A 12483-nucleotide genomic window follows, 5' to 3' on the forward strand; every position below is an offset into this window, starting at 1 on the left:
AGAATGACTTATGCTAAATATGAAATGCATCTTTCCTTAATACTTTTTATTTTCAGTTGGAAAGCTCTGTGTTTAAGTGTCCAGGTACAAAGAATACTTTAAAATTCTGGACACAGCTATATTTAGTCCTGCATTTTGACTTTAGAACTGCAAGATGAGTACATTAAAAAGCTCTGTAACTTACATCAGTTAAATAGTATCTCTTCAAAATCTCCTTTTTATAAATCAAATACTGAATCAGAAAAAATGTGCGCTGCTAGTGTTACATGTGCATTGCTAGTGTTACATATGTCTGCTTGATTAACCGAGTAACGGCGCAGCAGGGAAATTAACCTTTCAGATTTCACATACTGCAGTTAATTCCCATGTCTGCAAGCATAGCACCATAAACTGCAGGGCAAAACATGCTTTCCAGGGCACAGGAAAAGTCCTTCTTCATAACAGCACACAGATCTTACAAAGCACAGCATGCTCTATTGTGAGCTACCTCTGTAACACACATCTCCTCCCTGCTGCACGTTATAAAACTATCTCCATCCGATCTAAGGGGCACAATGCAATCTCCACATAGGTCCCACTCAATTTCCAGCAATCTGCAACACACAGAAAAACATTCTGATTTCTGCTGCTTCAGTGCAGTTACTTCTCATGGACAGTCCAGCTGCCTACTCCAGTAAGTCAGGCTTAGCAAAGCATCACTCAGGATAGGGCTACAACTGTGTTTGCCTGTACTTCATTTACAAAGAGATGAAGCTTACAAAATCCACAAGCAGAAACCCATCTCATCATCTACAAAACTTGAAATGCTTTATCTAATATTAGCTTTTCTATATTATGTCTTTTCACATCAGCCCAATTTTACAAAACTGCCTAAAAGCCTAGAGAACCTCACCCCGTATTTATGCAGCAGAGGCTTCAGTGTATCTCTGTGTTAAAGAAATAAAATACAGCAGGATCAGGTAATATTCTTATTTCATTAGTGACTCCTCTGATATTTTTTTCTGTTTACAAATTAAATCAATAAATCAATCAGATAAATGTAAGTTAGCCTTATCCAGAATGCATCTCATAAACCTGGTGTACATTCAAGCTATTATGCAGCAGCAGGAGATTCTAAATTACAGTTCCCTATTCACATTTAAATCCCACTGGTGTGAATTCAACAATGAGCCAATGAAGACCTAACATATATAGAGACACCTGACAGTTGTACCATTACCTGCAGTGGCTTTGATCTAGAATTTTCATCCTATAACACTAAGGTCCTGAAAATCCAGCCAAAATATCAGCCAATTTTTCCCAAAATACATGCTGTTAAAACTGGAGTCTCTTCCAACAGAATGTCTGCAATTTCTCTGCAAGGAGATCCAACATCACTGAAGAATGTAGGAAAAACAGAATCCTCTCTAAAGCACAAGCTGCCTACCTGAATTTAAGGCATTAAAAAAACCAAAAAACAACATGATAAAATCAGTTGATAGAAGAGTATACCTAATTTATTTAACTATGATTCCTAACTTTAGAGGATAATTGCCACTTGTGACTAATTAAAGCCACATAAAGTATGGAACAAAACACCATCAAAAACATTCAGCTCGAGTGCTGGAGCAAGGGTATAGTGAAGAACAAAAGTTCATGTGGAATTCTATTCAGACTGTGGCTCTTAGGCCATCCCTATAGACTGTTGGTAGTCTCTACAATTTGAGAAGGTGCTCCACAAAATAATCGTGAAGAGGGGAAAAAACCAAAACCACATTCCTGAGCGTGCAAGCAACAAAACTGGAGAGAAATAAAACAAGTAGGCCACCAGTCAAAGCTGAGTGTGATTCTCATCTGGTCACAAATGAGAAACATTGTTGAAACAAAGCACAATGTTATCCATATATTTTTCTTTTATCTGAAAAAAGAAAAAGTATTAGGTTACCTGCTGATGAAAGACAGATTGATGAATACTTTTACAAGTTATATTTCTTTGGAAATATATACTAGGTGCATAAACATGCCTCATAGGGACAAAATCTTTGAAGCAAAAATAAGGAACACAAAAGCACACGACAGAACCCAAAATGCTTTCCAGCTCTTGGTGTCAAGTGTGGGCCCAAGCAGAACCACAGACCATTTCTGGGGAGACCAGCCTTCATGCCTTGGCTTCAACACCAGGATCTCCCAGCAGGGAACAGATAGCACTGTGGCATTTTTTAGACAGGGGCTCATGATGGTCACCAACCTATCAACCAGGACTTGTTCACCACCTCCAAAGCCCAAATAAAGCAGAAGTCAAAGCTAATATCAAGATTTAACCTTTAAATTAGACAATTTTCCTCTGATTTCTTAAGCCAATCAGGGCAGTCACATTAGTCAATTTCAATTACCTGACTACCTTCCCAAGGAAATGGATACAAGTATTGCTTTGTCTACTCAGACAATAGTGCTGCCTGAGGCTGGCACCCCTAAAATGCTGGGGAGTCAAATCCTTCCACCCTCTCCTTGCATCCCATCAGAGAGAGGAAAGCCCTGAAGGATCAGGCTATTGCCCTGAGCAGTGGTTTGGCCCTCTACACACTTGCTTGAGTGGAAAGCAGCTGTACCACAGTCATCAACAGCCAGCTGAGGTATTAGTGAGTGAGGAAGCCCCTGCCAGCAGCCCCTCTGCTCTCCCCCATTCCTGAGCAGTGGTGCTGCTTGGAGATGAGACAATGAGGTCTATATAAGCAACTGAAGAGAGCAGCTCAACCTAGAATTCCTCCTTTTCTGCCAGGAACCATGAAAAGCTGTTTGTGCTAGCTGTGGAAATCAGTCATGCTCTTCTGGAGCAACCAGATGTATCCTGTGGGTATTGCTGGCTGCCAGGCTCAGTTCCAGCATCACTGTCTACATGCTGCCCCTTCTTCCTTCACACCAAGCAGAGTTCTGTGGCAGAAGATTGTGTGAAATGCACCAGAAAACGTTGTTTCTTTCATAAATACTATCAATGCTTCTCATAAGAACTAGAATAGGAATTATTTTACAAGAAAAAGATCATTTGTAGGCCAGGGACAAAAGCACTACCATGAACTAGGTCAATCCCATAATTTGTTACTGTTCAAAAGTACAATAACAGCAGGAAGAGAAGGTCAGGGTGGAATAATCATTTGTTAACAATTTTAATAGTAAAGCTTTATTGGTTTTCCCTATGGATTCTCATAGTTATTATAGTGAAATTAAGTGTTTTCCTCCAAGTGAACTCTTGTTAATCCTTTTATTTAGGTTCAGAGCTACAGTACATGACCCTGCAAGAACATTCATCTACAGTCACAGCTGGAGCTGCAGACTCACTGGCTTGAAGGAATTAATTTCTTTGCAAGGCAGAAGCAACTGAAAAGCCAAAGGCTTATCTACAGGAAAATCTGAATTTCACCAACTTGTACAAAGAACAGCACAAACCAAAAATCTATATCAGACAGCTCATGAAAGAGCAGATGAGAAAAAATTCTGGCACATTAGAGGGATACAATCTGGGGGGGAGGAATATTCTGATGGTTTGTCATACCACATAACAATCCTTAGATTTTAAAAAAATCTGAATTTTATAACCAGATTAAATTTTACTCCAATGAACTGCCACCAAGAGGTCTTTCAGACTTCACAGTGCTTAACTTCAGCTGCCAAGGCTTTCTATTATCTCACACCTTTGACAGTAACTTATTCATTTGCAAGACTTATCTGAAGCCATTTATAATGTTACCAAGTAAAAAACCTGTTCTTGCGCTTCACTTTGGTTGTCAACTTCTCAGTCCATTTTCTCCCATGTAAGTAAATAGCAATAGAGGTGGAAAGAATGTTGGAAAGTCAGACTGTTTGACTGGGCATAATGGAAAAGATTGTCACCAAAAAAAAATGCTACAAGGTAGAACCTTGGCCATCAGTTCATCGAGTGTAGATATTGAAGCAGGTCATGAGCAGGCAGAACTTAAAACATGAGTGACAATCTGCACTTGGAATCTAAAATCCGGATTTTCTGCTTCTGATGGTATTCAAGTACTGCAAAAGCAGTTTTTGGTAGTTTAATTTTCTCAATATTAAAAAAAAGGAAAAGAAAATTTGTAAAGCAGTGTTCAGATTCAACACTTCTTACAAGAAGCCTTAGATGAGCATTCACCAGGTGCATCACAGTCCTATTTTATACCGAATGCAGTGAGACATTATTAACTTGATCATGCATGAGTACAAGTCAGCACCTTCCTAATTATATGAAAGTTTGACCCATTAAACTGATCAGGAATATTTGTATATCCACAAGCATTCACAGCAATTTATTTTGAGCATATTGCACTGAAATATTTATTTATGCTTTCTGAAGCTGAGCATCCCTGACATTTTTGAGACCTCAATATCTTAAATTTTTCAAATCATTGCTTTCCTAATCAAGGAATAAAGAGACATAAAAGCTTCATTTAATGAAAATAATTTAGAAGCTTTTTTTTTTGAGGAGGATCTAAGCACAGAGAAGCCAGAGTACTTTTAATCCTTGGTATATTTTAATTTAAGTATTGAACTTGGTTACATTTACAATAGATTTCCAGCACATTCTCTCTGAGAAAATATTACAGTCACACTGAAATTCTTAAAAGCCTCTGAAACAACATGAGCAGGTCTTTACTAGAATTTTTTAATAAGTAGCAGCTGCCAATTAAAAGAAAAAAAAAAAAACAAATTTCAATTGATTTGATTTAGAAATAGGGTTTTTATCAGTATGAAGTGAAAATATATTTAATTAAATCACACCAATGATGGAGCATTCTCATTACACATTTATTTTATCCTACTAGTGCATTTAGCATAACTGCCCTCAATAGTGCGTTCTCAAAGAGACACTACTCAGATGATTCAAGTCAGACTTCCCTGATTAAAATGATCTCATTGACACAGGGCATCCACTAAGGAATCCACATACAGGAAAGAGCAAGTGCTGTGCAGCCTTTGGAGGTTTCCCTGCTGCTCTCTTCTTGGATGAGGAGCACAAGATTTCAGCAGTTAAGGCCCAAGGGAACACTGAGCCCCTCCACACCAGTGCTGGAGGGTGGGCTGGAGCTGCCAAAGCTCCACAGATCCTTCCTCCCACTACACAAAGAGGTTCCCTTCTAAGCACTACTTGCTAAACAGCTTATTCCTTAAGAGATATCTATCAATATAAATTCACATTGCACCAGCATTGCTACACACATAGCAATCACCAGCTCACAAAGAATGATGCAGTAATGCTGTTCTGATGTTTTTCCTCTTCTGGTGTCACTTAATAGCACTGATTCCCCCAATGGAAGAAAATCCCTGAGCAGGAGCCATCAGGTTACACAGATTTGAGAGGCCTTTGAAGATGAGCTGTGCCAACAGCACTCCCAAGTTAATAAGGATGTGAGCAATGAAACCAGAGCTTGACACAGAAATATTAAGGATCTCCAGCAGTAACCTGGCTGACCTAGTAGCAGCACATTGCCAAACAGTCAGAAAACTCAATCGCAGTTTCTTTCCTAAGAACCAAAATAATAAGCAGCCTTCAAGTTAAAAGCTGACTTAATTCACTTACAAAAGTCATCATGAGCTATAATGGCACCACCTCCCCCTCGTTTTTAATTTTGTTCTTTTCATTATCATTATCCCAGGTGGCTTCCAGGAAGTCCCTTGCAAACTAGTCACTATTATGAAGATGGCCTATTTTAATCACAGTCCCTTGACAAGAACAGCTAATTATCTAACTTTTCTGTCTGAACTACCAGATGGCTTTAGTTCTATACTTAACTTTTAGTTTTCAGTAACTGGTGATACTTGCACATTATTAAATGTCAGGGATTACACAGAACAAAAATAATAGCAGTACTAACACCAACACCTCAGACACAGGCAGGATAGAAACATATGTATCTACTGCATTCTTCCACTAAAATAATAAAGTTACTTGAGATGGTAAGCATCTGTCACATTTTCTTTTCTCATAGGACTTCCTAAAGATGTGCCAGTAGGCTTCTGTAGTTATTACATTGTTTGTTTTTTTGTCTTTAAACAACATTAGCATCCATTCCAAGGAAAGCAAGGGGGAGCTGCCATGTTGTTCCCACCAACCCCTTTTGCACTTTCCCAGTTGTCCTCCTCCCGAGATCCCACTTTTGGCTGCACCTACTTGCCTGAGAGAGCAGGAAGCGTGCCCACGCTGCATCTGTGCCCAGCACACCTTGGGACTGAGCAGCCAGAAAGCATCTAGGCATGGTGTCCCATGGGACTACACAAATATCCACGTTCAGGGGGTTGGTATTGCAAGACATCACTGACAGTGCAATTAGCAAGTACAGCTTTCACGTGCCTGCCAAAATGTGCACCAAAGCAGGCAGATATCCGCTGGTTCCAAACACTGGAGTTCAGGCAGGGTTTGAGAGCATCCCTGTCCATGGCATGGTGTAGTGTAGACGTGAAACAGGAAAGGAAACTGGCCTGAGTGCATTGGGGCAGTATTTACCCCCAGTGTGCATAAGGAAAATACAGCTAATTCTGACTAAAGACACTGAAGATCAACCAACAGCAAGACAAAACCAAAGATCTGCCAAGTGAAGGAGTTTTGTGCATAAGACACTGTATCACGGGAGGACAAAACACACTGGATATTAACCGTAGCAAACACACCCCTTAGGAGTCATACTCTTAAAAATACAAGCAATTTCTTTTTATATTCCTCTCACTATACTTAAAACCTAGAGCTTATTACATACACCTATTCTGCGCTGCCAAAATTTTCTTCCAAAATACAGCAGCAACACAAACATTGATTTTTTTCCTATTGGTTACAATTTGTGTGACTACCTGTAGCCATTCATGTTGCAAGATTCACAACATTGAAGAATCCAGACTTGAGAAAATTCCAATGACTCTGAAAACACAGAGAAGTTTTTTGTTTTTTAAAAAGAGTAGAAATTGAGTCTAGTGTCTGGATACAAAAAAAAAAGAAAAAGCATCGATAGCTAAGAAGACACCATTTTCAAGACTCTAAAAAGGCACTACAAGAAATAACAAATAAAATTTCAAAGAGTAATTTTTATTATTTTTGTGTCTGTGTATCTTTAGACAGTCACTCACTTTTAGCCACCTGCTCTATAAGGTTTAGGATGTATTTCTAGAACAAAGAAAATATCTTCACATTCAGAAAGCAAATTTTTAGTCATATTTGATCCAAGAACATATATACCTAATTTAATTGTACTGATAACAAATTCAGAAAGGAGAATCACTGGGGTTTTTTTAAAAGATAGCAGTCAGTTACTTCTGTGAATAACTAGAAACAGCAACACAACCATATTACCATAGTTTATAATATAGCAAACACAATCAGACAAGTGCCCCTGGGTACCATCCCAGCAACACTAGGATGCCTAAACATAAATAACAATCAGAGTTTTCTCAGGTTTACAGCAGTGGCTCTGGAAGCTGTAACAACCATTACACCAGCAAAAATCAGTTTTTGTCTCTGTTGTGGCAGGTGTTCAGACAGGCTAAAAAAGCCTGTCTGAATACCTGCCACAGCAGTGACAAAACTGAGTTTTGCTGGTGTAATGGTTGTTACAGCTTCTATTTGTAAGTCTGCTCATGTCCAAATTCATCATGGCAAGGATGCTCATTAAATTTATTGAACACCTCTAGACTGATGAACTTGGGACAGTTCTTAGATTTGGGTCTGGATTCCAAAATTGGTTTGACCTTCTCAACCCTAAGTGGAAGTTATGTCAGGTTTAATTTTCTGCCACTAGAATCCAACTGAAGTTAGTTCTTGGAACAAGTACTCCAATAGAAACCCAAACATAACATACTCCACCCCTTTAATATTTTCTTGAAGGTATTTATGAGAGATTTATACATGCAAACCTTCCCAAACTGAATAATAATTTACATCTGTGGAATCCATAACATTAATCTTGCAACAATCACACTGTAATGTCTATTTTTAGAGTTTTTGGAGCTAATTTAAGAGTCAGGGCTGAGCATAAGAGGTCTTGGGAAACTAGCTTGTAATGACAATCTCTAGTTATATTCCACAGAGCCCTAGATCCTCCTGAAATGGAAAACAAGGGTAACTATTGCCAAGAAAATTAAGTTTGCTTGATTTTTCCCATGTAGTGCTGTTCAATGTTCAGTTAACCACAGAATCACAGAATCAGTGATTCTGTGGTTAAGAATCACATCTGGTCTTAAACACCTTCAGGGACAGTGGTTCTGCCACCTTCCTGGGAAGCCCATCCCAATGCCCAACCAACCTTTCTGTAAAGAAATTCTCCCTAATGTCCAACTTGAACCTTCCCTGGCACAGCTTTACACTGTGTCCTCTTGTCCTGTCCCTTGTTACTTGGGAGAAGCCACCGACCCCACCTGACTACACCCTCTTTCAGGCAGTTGTAGAGAGTGATAAGGTCCCTCCTGAGCCACCTTTTCTCCAGGTTAAACAACCCCAGCTCCCTCAGCTGCTCCTCATCAGACTTGTGCTCCAGACCTTTTACCAGCCTTATTCTGGTAAAGTTCTGTCCTCTTCTCTGGACACACTCCAACATCTCAATATCCTTCCTAAACTGGGGGGCCCAGAACTGGACACAGCACTCAAGGTGTGGCCTCACCAGTGCCAAGTTCAGGGGAGGGATGACCTCCCTGGTCCTGCTGGCCACACTATTCCTGATACTAGCCAGGATGCCCTTGGCCTTCTTGGCTCCCTGGCCACAGCTGGCTCATGTTCAGCTGCTGTCATTCAGTACCCAAGGTCCCTCTCTGCCTGGCCACTGTCCAGCTTCTCTGTCCCCAGCCTGTGGTGCTGCAGGGGATTGTTGTGGCCAAAGTGCAGGGCCAGCTTGGGTTCTGGGCAGTTTGTAATACTGCAGTGTCTGCTGCCACTCCTCAGCTCCAGTTTGATTAAATCAGTGGGGGAGTGACTTCAAGTTATGATTTCAAATTAACAAGTCCTGCATTGGTTAGTTTCTGCCACATTGTTATTTGTCCAAGCAGCAGCAGCATTGGAGATCTCATCTGCCTCCCCTGTCCTGGCTGCCCAGGCAGCTTTGGCCAAGCCAGTTTTAGGCTGCACCCCATTACTGAGCTCAGCTGCGCATCATCTCACCTAGAAGAACCCCTGGCTATGTCCTATCCTAGTGTTGGGATGAGATCCCTCTCTTTCTCCTACATCTTGGTCCACACAGACCCAGAAGGAGCTCAAAAACAGCTGTAACATCTCTGCATCATGCCCTTAATGACAAACTGAAACACTGCTTGGGTGTTCTGTAACTGCAGTTCCCCACTAAAACAAAGCTACCTCACCTCAAAAGTGATATAAAGTTTAACCTATTCATGAACATAAATAACCCAATCAATAATGCCTACATAGGTAAATCTTGACAAAGGGCAAGGATTTCAAAGAAGCAGCTCAAGTACATGGAGTCATTCCTCTGTGGGATTACTGCTCCATGGTGACTTTTCTTTCAAAGCCCTGACTATCTCACAGCATCTTCTCATACATATGCATGCTGCCAGTGTCCATTCTACAATCTGAATCACTTCCTCTCTGCAGGAAGTGGAAGCCTCCTAAAAGAAAAGTGAGGGGGTGGAAGGGTGGGAACCTCAGGAGAAAAAATATTTACAGCTAGAAAATACAAGGACAAACCTTTTTTCTTGACCAAGAATACTAGATATTTTAAAACATAGCAGATAACACCTCTGAGAGCACATATAAGCAACTGCATGCTAATAATGTTAAGTATTTCCTTCCTTTCTTTATGAGAGGAGTCAATTGAATAGGACAAGAAATAATTTCTTGAAATTTCTATTTCAAGAAACAATTTCTTCCTTTTATTTTCATCCATCCTTGCTACGTATCTGTGCACCATCATTTAAGCGTTAAGAGTCTTACATGGTATATAAAGACCTGTGTTCCTGCAGACATTCATAATATCATGCTAGAACTCTGATTAACAGCCATATCTTAACATCACCTCATAAAATAAATAACATGGGTGATATACAGCTATATCAGAAGGCCTCCAGATACAGACCAGCTTGGACAAGCCACATGAGTGAGTTATCTTTAGTTCTGCAAGGAACTGATGAGGTAATTCCTTCAGTAACTTATCAAAGAAAAAAAAAAAGCATACAGCTTTAAATCCTAACTCACACTTTAACCCACATAGCAGCAGGAGGGTTTTACTAATTGCAATCTGCAGAACATATGGACTGGAATACATCCCATCATCCAGCACCTCAAAACTATAGGCATTAAGTCGCTAAGCTTTAGCACACTGTTTACAATTTGCCTTATGAATATGTCACTGCATTTTACATTACTAAGACATACATGTAAAGAAAAGAATGAAGCTTTAATGGCTGCAACTAACACAAACATCAAAGAAATCTATCACTACACTGCCTTTCCATTGAGGCTAAGCAAGGACAGTGGCTTTACGGCCCTCTTTTTACACAAAACAGATTCAGAATCTTTTTTCCCTGCCTTCACATTTCCTGACTGCATCCTTGTGTAAGGAAGCCTGTGAGCCTTTGAAGCCTCCACCCAAAACAAACATGAATCTTTATAACTTTTGTAATCTGCATTTTGGCCACCCAGTGAGAATTGTACAGGATCCCTTTTTTGAAGGCCACCACAGAATCATACTAGCAGAGGAAAAGAAAAAGAAGACGAGATCCAAATATAATCATTGCACAATATTTTCCTAATGAAATATAAAGCTGCTTAAATCTAAACAGTATGTTAAGATCTTTGTTAATCAACTTCAAATGAGGGACTATAGTCATCAATTTAGCAGAGTGAAACCAAAACAAGCAGAAAATAAATGTTTAGGTAGGAATTCTAAAAATTGCACATCTCTCAGATAAATAGGCAGTATTATCCTAAATTTTGAAACCTCTCCTAAATAGGCATTCAATGGAGACATCTGAATCTGTGACTGACATGGGTCCTTCCTAAGAATAATTAAGCTGTGTTTCCAAGAGCACATGCTAAACAGGACTAGGGTGTTGAAATCCCAGACCAAGCTGGAGAAGAAGCTGCCTCAAGTTTCTGGAATCCAAGAAATATGTTTTGGGATGTCTCTCTCAGCCCAGCCACCATTCCTAGTGCAAATGGAACAGAATAGCAAGTGTGGCTGCGCAGGTGAGAATTCAGTGCCAGAGGGATGCTTCCTTCCATCCTGAAACAGGTTATGCCTCCCTACAACTTTGAACATCTTCACTCTAAAGTAGGTATGGATTGAGCAGTACAGCTAAAAAGGTATTAGCTGTCCCGTTATCATGATCCAATACTGTATTTGGCTCCTATTTATTTCATACTGTCATGATTTACAACTTCACAGTCCCTTTTAATCTCCCCTCCATTCACATTTCTGAGAGCATTTTAATTTCCAGTTTGCAAAAGAAAACCCAGATGTAATTTCAGTTTAATGTCTTTTAACTACTCAGTTATGTGACCCTAGGAAATCCTTTAAGCACAAAATTCATACTCTCAGGATTTTTCTTATCAAAAACAACCTGTAACTTTTAGATATTTCAAACTCTCACAAGTAGTCTGCCTTACACTCATTTGTTAGCATTTTTATTCATCAAACCACAGGTGTATTTAAAAAAAACTTTAAAAAACACTCAGAAGTGCACTGCTATGATATAATGTAACAGTTAATTATTCATTACAATCATTAACTGCAAAGGCAGAGATATTGAAAGAACCCTTATAAGTGAAGCATTCCCATAAAAGAAACAGGAAGAAGCACTGATCAAGACATATGGACACATTTCTGTCTCATATTGGCTGCTTTATTTCTTCACATTCATATGAAAGTTGCAAAGCACGTTTCTGCCATTACTCGTAAAGAAAAACAAAAAACAAGCAGAAACACAGATCAATATGTGGAAGCTCTGTGGTTCACCTATAGTACTCCTTCCCAGCTCACAAACTGTCAACACAACTCAGGAAATATTAGGAAAAAAATTGCACTGGTAAAGTGCTCTCAGACTTTTCAGAAAATTAAATTATATGTCCTGAGGAAAAAACACCCTAGATTGAGGCCTCTTAAAAATATTCTCCTTTTCCTACATCTTCTGATTTGATAGCATCTCTTCACAAAATGAAACCCTTTGATCTCCAGTTACTTGCTGTGGCACCTGCATCCTAGGGCTGGGTTTTCGTTGTTTGCGGTTTCAGAAAATCATACTCTAGGGATACACAAACAGAAGTGTCCATCAGGTCTCTTTAAAGTGCAGAAAAACAAGGAGGACAAATAGGCTGCCAGACACAGCAATTCTGCAGTGAAACAGAGCCATATGCACACACAGTATAGGTCACACCAGAAGTGAGATAAAGTGGAGATGGGAAATAACTCTGCAGAAATGAATGCCACAGCCAAAGAACACATTCTGCAAATCAGGGCAATGAATACGCAATCCAACCCCTGCTATTTCTTTAAAGTGCAAGAAGAACTT

At 39.6% G+C, this 12483-nt stretch overlaps 1 long non-coding RNA gene across 1 annotated transcript in view; it reads right to left on the reverse strand.

Moving 5' to 3' along the window:
- Positions 1-12483, reverse strand: part of LOC139600470 (uncharacterized) — a 179712-nt gene that overhangs the window by 101976 nt on the left and 65253 nt on the right. The gene's annotated exons all lie outside the window — the stretch shown is intronic.

The sequence above is a fragment of the Agelaius tricolor genome, unplaced genomic scaffold, assembly GCF_023055355.1.
Source record: "Agelaius tricolor isolate 1412-34295 unplaced genomic scaffold, bAgeTri1.0.p SCAF_2, whole genome shotgun sequence".
Lineage (NCBI taxonomy): Eukaryota > Metazoa > Chordata > Aves > Passeriformes > Icteridae > Agelaius > Agelaius tricolor.